Consider the following 16,937-nt stretch of genomic DNA (forward strand, 5'->3'; position numbering starts at 1 on the left):
TATACTGCTGTTTTTGTCAGTCAGTGCAAGTGTGTGAGGAGGAGGCAAGGAAGCCATATTTAGCATCTTTCACAATGTTAGTTAGACCTCCAACCTCATGGTAGTGGCAGAGTCAAGTAATCACCAAATTCATGAGGGTGCATTCTCTGGGAACCATGAATGTCTGTACAAAAGTTTGTGTAATGTCTTGTCACTATGCTTGCTGGGTTTAGTCTAAAAGGAAGGCACGCTCTTGTCACTGGCATTTGACATGCTTTTGTTTTTATATTTGACCAAGCTCTTTAACATCATACACACATTTGCATCACTTGCTCTGACATTTCCACTTAAATGCCACAACAACAACATGGTGAAACAACTTGACAAACAACACAAGATGCTTCATCTTTGCTGTAATTCGAAAGTGTTGAAAGTCACAGATTGTTCTTCCTTGATTGCTCGTATTGTCTTCTCGCCGCAGGATGGTTCTGACTGTGTTTACATTGTAGTCATGCCAGTCAAACCAGTCAGCTGGCATAGAGCTAAATAGCTCCTGAGCATAAATGATAAATGTTGCAATTCAAGAGGAAAACACTGAAAAGCCTCGTAACATGAACAGTAAATAGAAAATGCAGGTGTTTCATTAAAAAAAAATGCTAAAAGGTATGAAAGTTAAATTGTCTAAAAGTAGCACACAGTGTAGCTGTCGGCTGTGGCTTTTCTTCAGAGCCAGGCCGGGAGGTAATGAAGGAGCGGTGTCCCTGCACCTGTGGTTGGCTGTTTCTCATGGGAGGATCCAGATTGGTTTGCAAAGGCTGTGGATGGTGAAGATAAATGAACAGGAGAAAGGGGCCAGGGCCACGAGAGGGAGGGAGGGAGTGTGTAGATCACCTTGAGGATAGTCCAGAGGGCATTCTGTTTACTTTTACCAGATCAAACAAGTGTGTTTGCCTGTTTTTAGCTTCTTAACTACAAATCGTCATGTACACTTAACACTTTGATATTTTCTACTTTAAATTTTTTAGACAACATTTAACATTTGGGAACTTGCAGCCAGTACTCCTATGCTGTAATAATACTACATGGCTGTATGTTTTCTGTGTCAGTTATGTTTGCGGAAATTTGACTAAAACAACTTAATTCTGGAATATGCATCATATGAGCACAATATACAAGGCAGGGCCACATCATTAGCTAATAATGGCGAACCTGCCTTAGTTGATATTGTACTTAAATGGTGTAATTCCTTGTCAGATATGTTATTGATTAGATTAGTGCAAACCCAAACAACGAACAGTGAATGTGAGGCATTTGAGGCTCATGGAGGTCTGGGTCCCCGGGGCAGTTTCCTGCTTTGCCCGGTTGGTTGTCCAGCCTTGTTACTGTATGCCAAGCCCTATTTAAGAGCCTGCTAATTGATTTTCCTACTTAATGAAACTGATTGGAAACCAATGGCTGCCTACAATGTTAGATTAAATGCATCCAAATGTAGCTATGATGTAAAGTATACTGTATGTCATTTGTAGTAAATGGGCTACTGGTTAATGCTCTTTTTTTTTTTTTTTTTTTTTTTTTTTTTTTTTTTATAGTTGAAGGCTCAAGCAGATGTAAATTAGCATCGGTCACCTTGCAACACCCTCTCCATCTGTGGTTCCTGTGGCCCTCCTGGCTGTTAATAACCAGAGGGGGAAATTGCAGTGGGCTGTATGACATTGAACCCCACATGGACATGGGTGCTCTCTTAACAGCATGTCACTGGAGGGTAATGGAGAGGATTTAGAGGCGCTTTCTGGCAGTGAGTCACTCCGTGTAGATTAATGGAGCCAATGACCACCACATAGAGCAGGCTTTCTGAACACAAGACCACTGATAGATATCTTATATAGTGTGCAGACAGTCACTATTGGTTAGCTAAAAACTGATGCTAGATTAGGCTATACCTCTCTACTATTATCTTACACTATACTATTACACTAGCCTGTTTGACCTTGTGTGCTGATAGCGCACTCATGAAGGGAGTGGATATTCTTGCTGTGTTAAGTGAACGTTTTCACACTGTGATGAGTCGTTGTTGCGACATTACTTTCTCGGTTACATTAACCTGTTGTTGAAGGCGTTGTCACTTTTCCAGAAACACAATGCTGTAGGTGGTGCAGGGCTTCTATGATTACGCATTTCCAAGAACTTGTGCAACTCAGCATGCAGGTAAATCCACGCTGAGACTTCAGGGCTGTAATTTGTGTCCAAATAAATACATGAGTGTTTACTGTATAAGAGAAGTGATTCACCTGTTGAGTAATTGGCCACCCAAGAGTGAACAGCAGGGTCATGATCAGATAACCCTTCCACGGTCACTATTTGCATTTAGTTTGGGAGCTGCATACATCATATGCCCTGGGGCATATGGTGGAAAAGTAGGTTGGACGTTATGTCACAGTGTTGTGCGTGTGTGTGTGTGTGTGGGGGGGGGGGGATTACATTATGAAGCACCCTGCTGGAAAAAAACGTTTGGATTATAAAGGATCCATGAAATTATCCTTAATGTGATGTATTTGTTTGAAATAGGATATTGGTGGTGAACATAAACACACAGTAAGGGATTCTAATCTGTACACCAGTAGGGTGAGTTAAGGAGAAAATTGAAGATTGATAGATCGAGTTGATAGAAGGGACAGTCAGATGGAATTTCTTAAACTAAACTGATGGCTTAGTAGAAGCTTTTAGACAGCTGTTCACTGAAGGTTTGTATCTGCTAATGGATAATGCCACGAAGGAAATTAAGTTGTTTACATGACCTCAGGTGTTTATGTATTTATGTTTATCTTACAAACACTTTAGGATTGTGACATTATCAGCCTAATTGATGCAGATGAGCAATTAGCTGGCACAGCTGGTATTTATTAGCTGCCGTTGTGTAACATTTGTACCTGCTTCTGATGAAGTAAAACTGAAATATTAAAGCAGCAAAAATGGCTCTTTTTTGGAGAAACTCTAATCTTACACATACAGGATGAACTCAAGAAGAGAAAGAGAAAGCTCTGCATATTGTGGGTCTAAAGATTGAGGGTCTTGTAATGTTGTAAAGATTGTAAAGCCCTCACATTATCATGAGTTTGTTAGTTTTATTCGAACAACAGTTTAAAACCCGAGGATATCGAGTTTACTTTGACATAAAGACAAAGAAAAGTAGCAATTCCCTTTATATGAGGAGCTGGAGCCAAAGAGGCATTTTTGCTTAAAAATTGACTTAAACGATCATTCAATAATCAAAATATGTGTGACGATAATTTTGCAGTCCATCGATTAATTGACTAACAATCTCAGCTCTATTTAAGTTCCTTTTTTTTGTAATTTTTTTTATAAGAGAAAACAGTTCACTACATAATGCTGTAGAGGTCATACCTGACATATATTACCCTGACATACTATCATAAATAAATAATATTATTTAACAAATAAATATTGACCTTGTTAGAGTTTCCCCTCGGGGATCAATAAAGTATTTCTGCTTATGGCCGGACTTGTGGCAGTTAGTTATTCTTGCTGTTACAGGATCTGTTGTGGACGCTTGGTAAATAAGACACCAAGAATTAACACTAAGTTCCTAATTTTGAGCTGTTGGAATGTTGGAATTACTCTGACTGTTTGTTTTAGATCGAGGCTACAACTTTCTGACTGATGACTCATGCCTGAGGCTATCATCCTGTTTTGCTTTAAGAGGGAAATGTTCACCTTAATTCTCTCAAACTGCCTTTCTTCAGATACTACATGTCCTACGTCAGCTCAAAGTTTTGTCTTTTTAAAGAAGTGAAAGGAATAAACCTCTGGGGCTAATTTGGAGTGATGTTTGTCTCGGACCCCATTAGGGATGTCTGTGGCAGGGTGGCCGAACCTTGGTGTCTGTGTCTGGGACTTTTTGGATGAACGCCCAGCCTCCTATGCATGGACAATATGGCCAGCAGCCAAGGCTATGCATAGCTTCCTCTTTATACTTTACAGTCTTTTCTTTCCCTGAGCATAAATATCTAACAGGGTATTTCTTCTCACTTGCCTGCTGATTAGTCAAAGAAACGAGAGAGCAGGAGCTTATTGTGATTTGCATTGTCCACACAGTCAACACAATGCATCACAGTACTGGCCTGGTACAGAGGCGATAAAGGCAGCAACTCCCAGGGCTGCTTTGAAGTGAACCATGAGGCAGTTTGTTAAAGTAAGAATGCAGGTGGATCAAAGACAGTAAATAGCCCCGATGATGTGATATTTAATAAAGCCCTTTAGCAAGTTGTTATTGGCTGTATGTCCTTTTATTCTCCCCATGTATTTACTGTGCATTACATTTTGCTTTTAGTTATCGACATAAAATTAGAGGACAACAATTTTGATAATTGATGAATTGTTTAAACCTGCATTGATTGCACAAACAAGCTGTAAACACCACATTGACATCACCATATAAAGTTGTTACGCTAACATGCTAACATGTTGCCTATTTACACATGTAACAGACTTGGAGCAACATTAGGTTGCTACTGGTTATCCATTTGGAGACGTGTTTGTGGCCACTTGCTTAATCTAAGACCAATATTCCCGCTTTTAGCTGAGTTTTGGTCTCCACTATTCCTTGAGAAAATGCTCCACAATGTTCACCAGCTAGTCGCTAACTGTGTCTGTCTGTTGTTTGATGTTCGGCAGGTAACGTACAGTCAGTTTATCAGAGCATTTTTGCTGAAAACAGCTGCCTGCTGCAGCTGGAAACAAGGTTGATGAGAATCGTGAGAGTGAACCAAAACATTCAAGTTGCATCCATAAAACCAAAACAATGAACTGAAAGACACTCAAATGCTTTGTAAAGGTGAGGTGAACTGCAGAGTCGGGTGGTAATTTTCTGTGTGTTCATCACTATGAACTATACCTTTCACGTTACACATAGTCATTTGGTCCGTTGTTTATATGAAAATATTGATTAGTGCAGCTTTAAGTAATTCATTAAGAAACATTCTAAATATTTGCTGGTTTCATCTTCTCAAATGTGAGAATTTACTGCATTTCTCTGTCGTATTGCATAGTAAGTTGAATATCTTTAAGGTGTTGGTCAGATAAAGCAACAGCGCTAAAGTAAACTTAACTAAATGGATAGTGCTAAAATGCTCGATCGACAGCAAACTAATTGCTAACAATTTTCATAATCTATTATCAATCAAGTTATTTAAGCAAAAATGACAAATATTCTTAAATTTTAGTTTCTCAAATGTGAGGATTTGCCTCTTTACTGTTTTTATGTTATTGAATCTTGAAGAGACATCACATTAAATCAATAAAAAGATGAACTGCAGCAAAGTTCCCATTTTACCTCAGTTTTGGACCACATTAGTTACTCTGGCAGGAAGGTAAGGCTCTAAGTGGCCCCTCCGAGACCACATCCTCACTCCAATCCCAGGAAGAGAGCAGCCTTTCTTTTAATCTCTCCGCCTAGCCTTGTACCCAGCAGACAGCCAAAGCTGATTGCATCCTCTTTTCCCTGAAACACACACACACAAACACACACACACACACACACACACACACACACACTCCCTTGCATCAACAACAACCCTGTCCTCCTGGTCTAGATTTATTTGTCTTCCATGCACAGAAATTGGCAAAAACCACTCTGCCATGTTTGCATGTTTTCAAGGTTGCTCATCTCCTCTAGAGATGCTTTAGGTACTCTCTTCATCCGTCTACTGGAATTAGCTGTGTGTGTGTGTGTGTGTGTGTGTGTGTGTGTGTGATTTCGGAACGGTGTTTCCTTGTGTCCCATTCACCAACAACGATAAAAAGATTATGATGGTATAGTGTTGAAATCCTGTTGCATTACTGTATCCTAATCTGTCCACTAGCAGTGTAAATCTGAAATAATCTGTGGATGTTCATGCTCCTGTTCAAAACCATCAGTGTTGTTGTGTTTTCTACCTCGGCTCTAATCTGCATACTGGATGGATGGATGGATGGATGGATGAGATACTCAAACAGCTCACCAGTTGATGCCAGAGGTCCCCTGTCATTATTTATAAACCTGGCTGGCAGCAACACAAGGTGAAGCTATCAAGTATGCATGTAAAGTAGTGCATTACTCTTTGTGTCGTGTCTTCACTGTAATCTATCTTTGCACCGGATACCTGATTAAATGACTTGGTCACAGATATTGGTTTCCATGCAAGCAAGATGGTTGTTGTTGTTCAAAACCACAGACAAGTCATGAAGTACAAGATGGTGTATAGTCATATCACACTAAGGCTTCAGTTTTACACTCATGCATATGCATAACTCATGGATTAAAAGGAAAGAGTCCCCAATTAATATTAATATCAATATTCTCCTATATATATATATATATATATATATATATATATATATATATATATATATATATATATATATATATATATATATATATATATATATATATATATATATATAAATATATAAATAATAGTTTAATTTACTATATGTAATATATACATATTACGTATAGATCATGACATGGAAAATCTATATGAAATGCATGTAAAATAAGAGAACTTCGTCGGTCCAAACTTTGGACCTGATCCAAAACAGACTCATGAAAAACCTTCCCGAACCTAATGTGCACAATGGGGTATCTGCAGGTCTAGAAAGGTCTTAAAATCATTAAATTAAATGCCTTCAAAAGTATTAAATGCCTTAAATTTAATTTACAAAGGTCTTGAAATGATTGCGGACTGTCGGGAGACATTGTACATCTATAAACTAAAAGTGGGATTGTTTCAACAGTGGATTGTGCTGTAGGAAGCTGTTAAATCCTTTTTTGTGGAGTCTGAGTCAGCACCATCAGACCTGTAGCAAACACTGTCACTACTGTTAGCTGCAGTAGCTAGGAAGCTCATTGTCTCATAATGGGCAAGTGTCAATTTTAGCAATTACTTAAATTTACTTAAATTTAATTCATTAATTTTTAATTGGGGTATTAAAAAGTTCTTAAGTCTTACATTTAATTTGGTGAAGACTGCTGAAATCCTGCATAAAGAACTTTAAAAAAAAAAAAGACAGTTCATACTTTCTGTCTCCCACACATTTTTTTCCTGTGATGATGTGAAGATGCACCACATGATCAGAGCTGATATTGAGTACACTCAGATCCACTCAGGTATTAGACATATTGACACCACAGACAAATAGAAATAAGTACACATGAGAATGGAAATACATGCAGTAATGTACAGTATATAAAAAGGTAACGCTTTATTTTAGGGGTTCGTAATTTCCAAATAATTTCCCAGGAAGTTTCCGAGATGTGTAATTTGGTACTAATTAAAGGGAAGTGGTATGTTTCCAATTAATTAATTCCAACTAATAGCCAGTGCAAACTAGTCTTTCATCAGTGCACAGTAGGTCAGCTAAACATGCAAAAATGTGAAATTTGTCTACAAGCGAGCATATAATTCAACAAATATGACATTAAGTTTCCAATAAATTAATATTTACTTGGGTTTAAATTGAGCTTTTCTTTCAAGGAAATTTCTTTTCTCTATAAGCAGTACCAGATTACATTGTTCTTCCCAGGAAACTTCTTAGGAAATTACAAACTCGAAAAATAAAGCTTTACCAAAAAAAAGTTTTGCTTCATTTATATTTATCAAGGCAAATATGACAGTATATCTTGATACAGATTTAAGGCTACATCATCCAGCTCTACTTTATCTTTTGGGCTGTGTTTTGTCTTATGTCTGATGTAAACACACAAAACAAAATCAATAATTGAATCTGTAATTTTGTTTTGGTTTTTTGTTGTTTTTTAATTTTTAATATTGAATCATCACCCAGCTCTGCGCCCAAAGTGAACATGTTATATGGAGCAGTGAAGGCACCTTTGAGGAATCGCCTGCTGAGCCTGATCCATGCCTCTTTCCACATTAGGAAAATGAGCCTGCAGGATAAGTGGCAGGGCAGCTGTGGCCTGTGACCCAGTCTTTTTCTGTTTCTGTGATAAGGGGTTGAAAGTGCCTCACCAGTTAAGGCCTGTTCCCATCATCACTGCATGTCTAGTATGTGAGCTTGTCAGCTGCTGAAAGCGAGGGCCTTATGTTAGCCACTGTGTTAATGACTGCCTCAAGTGGATCATAAAAGACCACCAGGCTCTCTGCAGATGGGTTGTGTGGGTAGTTTTTGCCATTAGTAAGAATTGCAAACCCACACCTCCAAGTGCATGCTTGGTGAAAATTAAACAAGTCCAAGACTGTGTCCTGAAACACTCCCTCATTCACTATTCCTTACAGAATAAATGCTCAATAGTGAGATGTAAACTGTTTGTGAGACACTTAAAGGATGAATCATCCTTTTGCACCCCCACTAACTGCCGTTGTGTTACGTAGTGGTAATTTACACATCTTGTACAGACAAGGCATTGCGTTATGTGACTTTTAACAAAACCTAGTGTACATGCTATAGCCTGACCTATCCTGGATTTGAATCTCTTTGAAGCTGATACTAATAGCAACATTTGGGAGTTTAAAAAATTTGCTGGTAATTTTCTTTTACATGAACACATAACATAAACAATCTTGATGCAGATCCCTTAGATTTAAATTTTTTGTTTTTTAATTGTGACCAATATACATACTGAGTGGAACATTTCACAGTTGAAAAAACTTTGTGTATAAAGTTTGTGTATCCAAAACTATCCCCTTCTAATGAGAAAAGTCTCCATGTTACCACATCTTCTGGTTTAACTTGTCCAGTCAGTATTTCATAGTATGTGACAGCAGATGTTTTGATAACTTGTAAGTTCCCTGACGCCGAGCTTCTAGAAATCTTAGTGTATGTAGCAATAAGCCGTTGATCAGTTGTGACTGCTGCAACTGACGATTGCTTTCATTGTTGATTAATCTGCCAGTTGTTTTTCGCAATTTATCTTTATGGTCTCTAAAATGTCAGAAAATAGGGAAAAATCATCATCACACTTTCCCAAAATCCAAGAAGACTTCTTCAAATTGGTTGTTTTGTCCGACCAACAGTCCAAAACCGAAGATATTCAATTTACTATCACAGAGAATTAAGAAAACTAGTAAATATTCACATTTGAATTGGACCCAGTTCTTGGCAAAATTACTCAAAGGATTAATCAATAATCATGCCTCTGTTATTCATCTGTGAGTAAACGCTCACTAAATAGTTTGTGTTATTTTATGTTTTTAAATTGGTTGAAGGCCCAAGTTAATGCTTTATTTTAGATTAGTTTGGTTTTGCATTTTTCTCACACTCATGCTGCAGTTGCAGAGTGTTACAATAAAGAACTTTGCTATTTTTTAATGCTGATTACTTGACAGCATTACAGGAGATGTTGTTTTCGAAAAGATGGTAGAACAGTTGGTTTCCAAGGCTCAGAATCTCATTGTAATTCTGTAGGTAAAGATTGAAATGACACGCAGAACAGAGAAATTTATAGGCTGCTACTTGATCCCTAGTTACTGCCAATAAGGTGTGGATTTGTTACTTGAAAGAGGTGCGTGGGATTCATACCATGATGACCACAGTGCAGGTTCATGACCTCTTGGCCCGGCCGTAGCACTCGGGAGTACGACTGTCAGTCTGGGTCTGAGCCAGGGGCAAACTGACACCACAGCACCCAGAGGCTCTGTCAGTCAGAGACGGCTGGTGTAATTACAGAATCCCTCTACCATCAGACATAATGGTGACAATGTAATGATGCAAGTGTATGTGTACACACAGAAACATAAGCTCACACACGTACACTGAATCAAATAGTGAGTGATGACCTTCATGTGTAGATTATAAAATAGATTAAATTAAAGAGACACTGCTTAAATCCTTGAAGTCCACGGCTACTATAATTAATTCTAATTAGATTAGCCTTTAGCTGCCTCTGGTAAAATAAATTGGAAGAGAAGACCTGCTGGTTTTTTTGTGTGGTAATGCAATCTTGGATAAGGGCCCTTAACAGTGGTGTGCAATTACGTGGGTTTGTGTAAGGGGCAATGTCACAACCTCATATACTGGAGCGGGGGAGTTGAGCTGGAGGATGCTGGAAAATAAGTTTTTAAATAGTGATGCATCATCATGGACGTTTGGTATGTGACTAATTAAGCAAAACAATTCAGAATTTCACTAAATTGATTGTCCATTGATTTTGGAGGGTGGTGTCATTGTTTTGCATTTTTTAACAACCAAAAACTAGAGAAAAAGTGTAAGGAACGGATCCGACAGTGTGTTTATCTGCTTGAACATTAGCTGCAATTGCTAATATGTCAGGCTAACTAGCTCACCACCTACAGTAGTAACCGAGTTATGCTCAAGGCTATATTAGCTCAAGGCTATATTAGTTTTTGATTTTATAGGTTACATTCAATAAAACCCCCTTCACAATTAGCACACTGTGTAGTATTTCCCCACTGTGTGGAAGCCGACGCTAACACAGTTTAGGCTAATGTTAGCAGCTGTTCTGCTCTTTTTTTGGGATTTTTGGGGAAGTTTACACTCTGACAACCCCAGTCAGTGTTACCTCAGATAACCTTGCGTTCAACAAACATGTTAATCCTCATCCTAAAGTCTTTTCTCTTGTAACTTTAAAAGTGAAACATACTGCTTAAAAATACAAACATGTTAGCTAAGCAGCCAAACAGGGTTATGTTAGAATGAAATAACAGTCTTGATTTTACATTTATCTACAACTATAATACTAACTAACTAGCTCTACACTGCAATACAAGAACAATGCTTCTTTATTTCCATGTGTTCGACATGATCATCAACTGGTGAAGATGCTAACTTTGCGCGGGACATGTTAACTTTAGCCTCAGTCTTTTAGCACAATATCATGTGGGTAGTCATCAAGTACATATTCAAGACCCCTTCTTCAGTATTCTTGTTTTAAAATGAGTCAGCTGGAAACATTAAACAGTCTGCTGCAGACAATTCATGGAGCCAATGTTAGCTTACTTAGCTAACTGCTTGCTATCTACAGCTGACAAAATCTGACAAAATCTTGCTGGCTATAAATGAGAAGTTTCTTTTGTGTACATACGGCGGTACTCAAGGACCTATTGTTTCCAAACTTACTAAAATATCTGATGGTAAATCTGCCACTATTATCACAACTATTTCATGCTAAAACGGAAAGTCGTTTTATCACTTTCTTGTTATAATAAAGTCACTTGGCTCTGTTTTTTCCAACTGATACATTTTATTCTAACATCATGATCCGGTCATTACCCCGCCCTCATCCTCTCCTTCTGAGTAAAGAGAGTGATTTGTTTCCTCTCCACTTGAGTATGTCAAAACTAGAAACATTATCGTTATCAGGAAGGAGCTATGGATAATCATCATGCATTCTTTGCTGATTAAGACTCGATGAGGGCGGGTTATGTCTGTATCTGGAAATACAGGTCACGCTGTTTTTTCCCTGTTAAAGTGGGGGTGACCTACAACCCAGTGCTGTGCCTGAACACATCCTGTGTTGACTCAGACGGACCACTGAATCTGCCGTTGCTGCTCTGCTCACAGGCTTCTCACATTACGCCGCCTGTTTAGACACGGTTTTAGTGGTGGTTGGCATTCTGGGAGTCTTGGATCCTGGATGAGATGAGACTTGTTTGGCCCCTGAAACCCTCCTGTCTCCTGGTTTAGTTGGCCCTTGTCTTTTCAGAGGTCTCCATGTTGGCACCGGGATGTAAAAGTGTTTGCCCACAGTGGTAGTACACTTAACTCAGCTTTTCAGGTTTGTTTTTTAACAATGCTGGCACTGTGTTAGCTAGTGAAAGGGACTGGCTTTTCTTTTGTGTTGCTTGGCCCTGGTATTCAAATTGACTAATGCTGCCTTAATTATTGGCTGCATTTTGCAGCATTTTGCTCTTTCTATTTTTCCCACACTCCCTCCCTCCCCTCCTGCCTCTGTCAGCGTTTGTCCCTTTTATAATGGTCTTAGCCAGTATGCAGCTGTAGAGCTTGATTTTGCCTGTCTCCAGCAGCACTCAGCTGACCCACTAATAGAGGGGTTGTATGAGGAAAGGCCGGAGGCAGCAGAAGGACTGCAGAGCTGTGGCTTAAAACAACCCACCTCCGACAAACAGCGTGGACCTCCCGCAGAGAGAAGCTTTGAGGAAAAACAGAAAAACCCTCAGTCAGAAGAAAAGGAAACATGAAATAAGGCCAGAGTGCAGCAACATCACCTGCGGACAGCAGTAAATCTCTACAGCTGAGCTGTATTCTTATGCCTCAAGCATCTCTGAACTATATTTTTGAAATGACCCTGAGTGACTTTGGACATGACGCGGTACTTTGTCAAGATGGCATCATAACCTGAGGAGCTGGTCCCTTAAGCTTTTAGTGTTCGTCCTTGCTGCCCATACTACAGACTGAAAAGGATGCTCTTATTCATAAGTGACAACACAACAAGGTTAAGGCTGACAGACATCTTCAGAGCTTTATCCTGCTTGTCCTTTACTCTGCGTATGATTGACAAGGACAAGTTATAAGAGCATACGTTTTTTTTTCTATTAAAAAATTGTGTTGAGAACATTTGTTGCTTACAAAATTTACAAAATGAAAAAGAATAAACAGAAATGAAACATGAAAAAGAGTGTTTTCATGCATGTCAGGATATTGTACTGTGTGTCTGATGTTGCCTGAATGTTGTTTACTCTAAAAAATACGCTATGAAAAAACTATTTTATAACCTATACCCTGGCCTGTTATCACTATGAACCTCAATGCTTTTTGAGTGACCGAAATGTGTCTGTGGCACCAAGAATCAAACTCATGTACCAATAGTTAGCATTAAATGCTATGTCAGGTCTTGTTTACATATACTTTAATCAGATATTTTCAAATTTAAGTCATAATTTAGCCATTTATATACTCCTTTTTTTCTCTCTTTTGTTTGTGTTAAGACAACATAAAATACAGCTGTTTTTCACTGTTTTCTAGCAAGAAGACCTAACGATTAATTATTAATTGTGAAAATAATCTACAATGACATTAATTGATACTTGCAGTCTAATTCTTTATATCACTAGTAAACATGTTGGGATTTATGCACAAATAGACAGAAACTGGACTTCTTGACATAACCAGCTCCTGTTTCCATGTTGGCTTGTAGTAGAAGGTGGCTAGACATCATCAGCCTAACTGAAAGGCATAGGGAGAGGCAGGAGGTGGGGTTGTCTAACCTTAGAAGAATGCAGTAGTGGGTGTACTGTATGTGTGCGTATTTGAGAATCATGAACCTGGGGTGTTTTTTTTAATTTATTTTTGATTTAATCTGTATTTAATCAGGCAGTCTCATTGAGATTAAAATCTCTTTTCCAAGAGAGACCTGAGAACAAGAACACAATCAGCAAACAGAATAAACAAGGAATTTGTAAAAACAGTTACAAGAATCATAAAGGACATCAGATAATGTGCGCGTCCATTCCAACACTTTTCCAGCTGCAGGAACATTTCCATTGTCAGGCGTTAATCCGTAGTGACTTTCAGCCCCCCCTGCCCTTGTCCTTGTGTCCACAGGGAATCTCTGTGAAGCACAAAGCTGGAATGTCAGTTGCCTCAGCAGAGGACCTTGACTGACCTTTTTGTTTTGGTTTCTGTGCATACCGACTGGTAAAGATATTACCTTGTCTGTAAGTTATAGATCTGGGGGAAAAAATAAAATAATGTAGTAATTCTCAGTGAGCTTTGCTTTTTTGCCTGAAAACCCAGGTCTTAGTTACTCTTTTCCACTGCAAGCAATCTTTTTTGTGTGTGTGTGTGTGTGTGTGAGGAAGTGTAATTCAATATTGCATGCACAGACGGTAGAATGGAAGGAAAGTAAATATAAGATTTGTTTTGTTATCTGGGCCACGTTTGGCTCAGGAGGATTTGGTTTCCGTCTTCTGTCTTTGGGCAGACATGCCGGGAATCTGCAGCCCAGGAGAGAGGATGAAAAAACTCATCTTGTGTACAAATCACAGCTTCACTGAATCACTAAAAGTGCTGATCGAGCGTCAGTCTTGGCTAAATGTTGTGCTATTGTTGCCAAGTGCAAAATTTCACAAGTAGGCACCCCATCAGCCCTTTTTTACAGGCTGGTTGGCAAATGTTAGACAGGACTGAACGTGCCACGACTGCTACTCTGCTCCTGTGATTGGTTAGGAAAAGAGAATGATGTCAACCAGAGACAGGAAGCTGTCATCCAGCCTTTAAGAGGCCTGTGATGTATCGGTGCGTCGTTGTCGTGGTTATACACAAATGAACAGCAACATTCGCAGCATGGTTGGGAGCGTTTAGCCCACACATCCAACACAATGCTTTGATCAGTCACAGAGAAAGCACAGCTGAAGTCACATGACAGCTCAGATTGCTGTCAGTTATTGTCTAAAGGGAATAAGGACAAAGTCTCAGACTCGTGTTAATATCATGTACGTCTACATGCGGCTATAGATGCCTCCTGTGGTATTTTTGTCTCTGTGGGGGTTTGATGGGCGTCATAGGCACAATGGGCAACCCCTCCCTCCAACACTTTATACTGAGGGCAGTTACAGTAAACAGTGAAATACATTAGATTTTATTGGACTTAAATGAATCTAACACAAGCAAAAATATCAAACATTTGATTGTTCCACCTTCTCAAATGTAAAGATTTGCTGATTTTGGTTGTCTTACATTATAATAAATTAAATATCTTTTTAAAGACTGTGGGTTGGACAAAACAAGACATTTGAAGATGTCACATTGGACTGGGATGAAACTGGGATGGACATTTTTTGAAACTATTTTCTTGTTATAGACCAAATGATTATTTTATCAACTAATCAGCAGATTAATCGGTAATGAAAATGATCATTAGTTGCAGCCCTAGTTGTCATAGGATATATTTCTTTGGCAATAAGTAGCGAGGTCTATGAATAACTGAGACACTGAAAAATGTTTTAAATCAGCAACGTCTCTTTCCAGAAAGAAATGTTTTTTCCCTCTGCTTATGAGAACCTCACAATCTGGGCACATAAAACCAAAACTATCAACATTGGAAGATACTACTAGGGGTAAGTGGAAACCATGTATTTTTGTAAGTTAGGTGAATTGACCGTTTAACCTACAGATGCCCTAAATTTTGACCAATTGTGCAGCACAGTTGTCACAAGTTGACAGAAAAATGAAATCTGCTCATTGAAGAGCCAGCTGTTGCTTCTGCTGTTGCCTGGACACTGGGGGCAGAGTCAGTGCCTAAGCTAATGACCAGTAGCTAAGCCCTCTGAATGTCAGAAGCCACATCAGCCTCTATCGGGACCCTGTAGGACCTGTCCTCCTGCCACTACTAAAGCAGCAGACACAGCTACTGATTTATTGTATTGAGTTGGCCCGAATAAGCAGACACTGTCCGTTACACCACCGCCATTGGAGCAGCAATTGATCCAATTAAGTTGCCATAGAATGAGGGCGGCTGGACGTCCAGAAACACGTAAAATATTATTGAAAGAATGACATGGAGGGCAAGTCTGGGTCACTTTGACTTAGGTAAATGCGTGTCTTAACAGAATGAAGCAGGTGTTAGAGCCATTGTTTGAGTCTTTCTTCATTTTGAGTGCGTTTCAGTGGGTTGAGATTGTTGTGTAAATGTTGTGGCTAACCAGCAGGGCTTCCAGCTAATGTTGATTTTAGATTTGTCGCCATGTAAATCTCATCATGCAAGGATAACCCTGAGTCAACACGACAAGCTGAGTTCTGAGAAACTTCCCTCACACACAACTGAGATCTTGTGGAACGAGAGAGAGATTACACAAAGAAAACCATACGCAGTGATGGTTGGTGATGTCATGCAATGTCTCCAAAACAAGGTCAAAGTGTTCTTGGTATAACTTTGGGAGCAGATAGAAAATAGTCCAGTTACCAGTATTTTCATTTAGTCTGATTGTAGTTGTACATCCTGTGCTGTTGTGGTTTGAGTTGTCTGATTGAGGAGGGCAGAGATAGTAGAGCCATAACATCACAGGTGCGTGTGTGTGTGTGTGTGTGTGTGCGTGAGTGTGTTAATATTTGCCTCTGGTGGCTTCAAAAGGTGAGGTTTCATTAATTACTATTTCTTTGCCAGGCCGGGTGATTTGGTTAAAAAAAATTTTTTGTTTTCAGTATCAATATTCATTCAGCATCCAAATTATTGTTTAATAACAGTTTCACTGTCATGCAATACATTAGACAAGTCTTCAAACTTGTGAAATAAAAACTAATTTTGTTTTTGCTAATTTAATAATTATTTTCTCAATCAATTTGTTGGTCTGCAAACCAGTTAATATTTGGCATTTTGCATAGAAAATTATTGAAACGATTGATCAAATATCAAGTGTTGCGGGTAAGTTTTCTGTCGATCGACTGAATTAATCGACTAATGATTTTAGCTCTAAGCACAATTTGTTCATATCAGTGCGATACAATTACAATAATGAAAATTTTAGACAGAATCAGTTTTAACAATTTTGATAATTGAATAATTTTATCATTTATCCAGTAAACATGTCAAACATTAACTCCTTTCAGGCTCTCAAAAGTGAGCATTTGCTAGTTTTCATTGTATTATACCATTTCAAATTGAATATTTTGGGGGATTCTTCTGTTAGTCGAACAAAACAAGGCATTTGAAATTGTTACCTCGGGCTCTGGGAAATTAATGGACAGTTTGACTACTAAAAAATAATTTATTCCATCTAGAGCGAAAACTATTTTGCAATTAACTGATTACTTGATCAACAAAACAATGATTTTTACAAGCAAAAATGCCCAAAATTCACTGCTTTCAGTCTCTCAAATGTGAATATTTGCTGAATTTCTTGGTCTTCTGATAGTAAAATTAATATTTTTGGGTTTAGAACTGTTGGTAGGACAAAACAAGCAGCTTGAAGACATCATCTTTTTGTTTCTGGGATGTGTTTTTTGGGTATCTTTGACTTTATCAC

The 16,937-nt window shown here is 38.6% G+C and overlaps 1 protein-coding gene and 1 long non-coding RNA gene across 6 annotated transcripts in view; both read left to right on the top strand.

Annotated features, from left to right (window-relative positions):
- Window positions 1-16,937, top strand: part of si:dkey-97m3.1 (fatty acyl-CoA reductase 1) — a 60,613-nt gene that overhangs the window by 3,816 nt on the left and 39,860 nt on the right. The window lies entirely within an intron of this gene.
- On the top strand, window positions 10,686-12,583 carry LOC122871322. 2 transcript variants are annotated; one of them, XR_006376838.1, is made up of 2 exons: window positions 10,686-11,731; window positions 11,856-12,583. It is a non-coding gene; the product is annotated as an uncharacterized LOC122871322 (long non-coding RNA). The 2 variants fall into 2 exon arrangements; XR_006376837.1 differs by having other exon boundaries at window positions 11,982-12,583.

Source organism: Siniperca chuatsi, linkage group LG23 (genome assembly GCF_020085105.1).
Source record: "Siniperca chuatsi isolate FFG_IHB_CAS linkage group LG23, ASM2008510v1, whole genome shotgun sequence".
NCBI lineage: Eukaryota > Metazoa > Chordata > Actinopteri > Centrarchiformes > Sinipercidae > Siniperca > Siniperca chuatsi.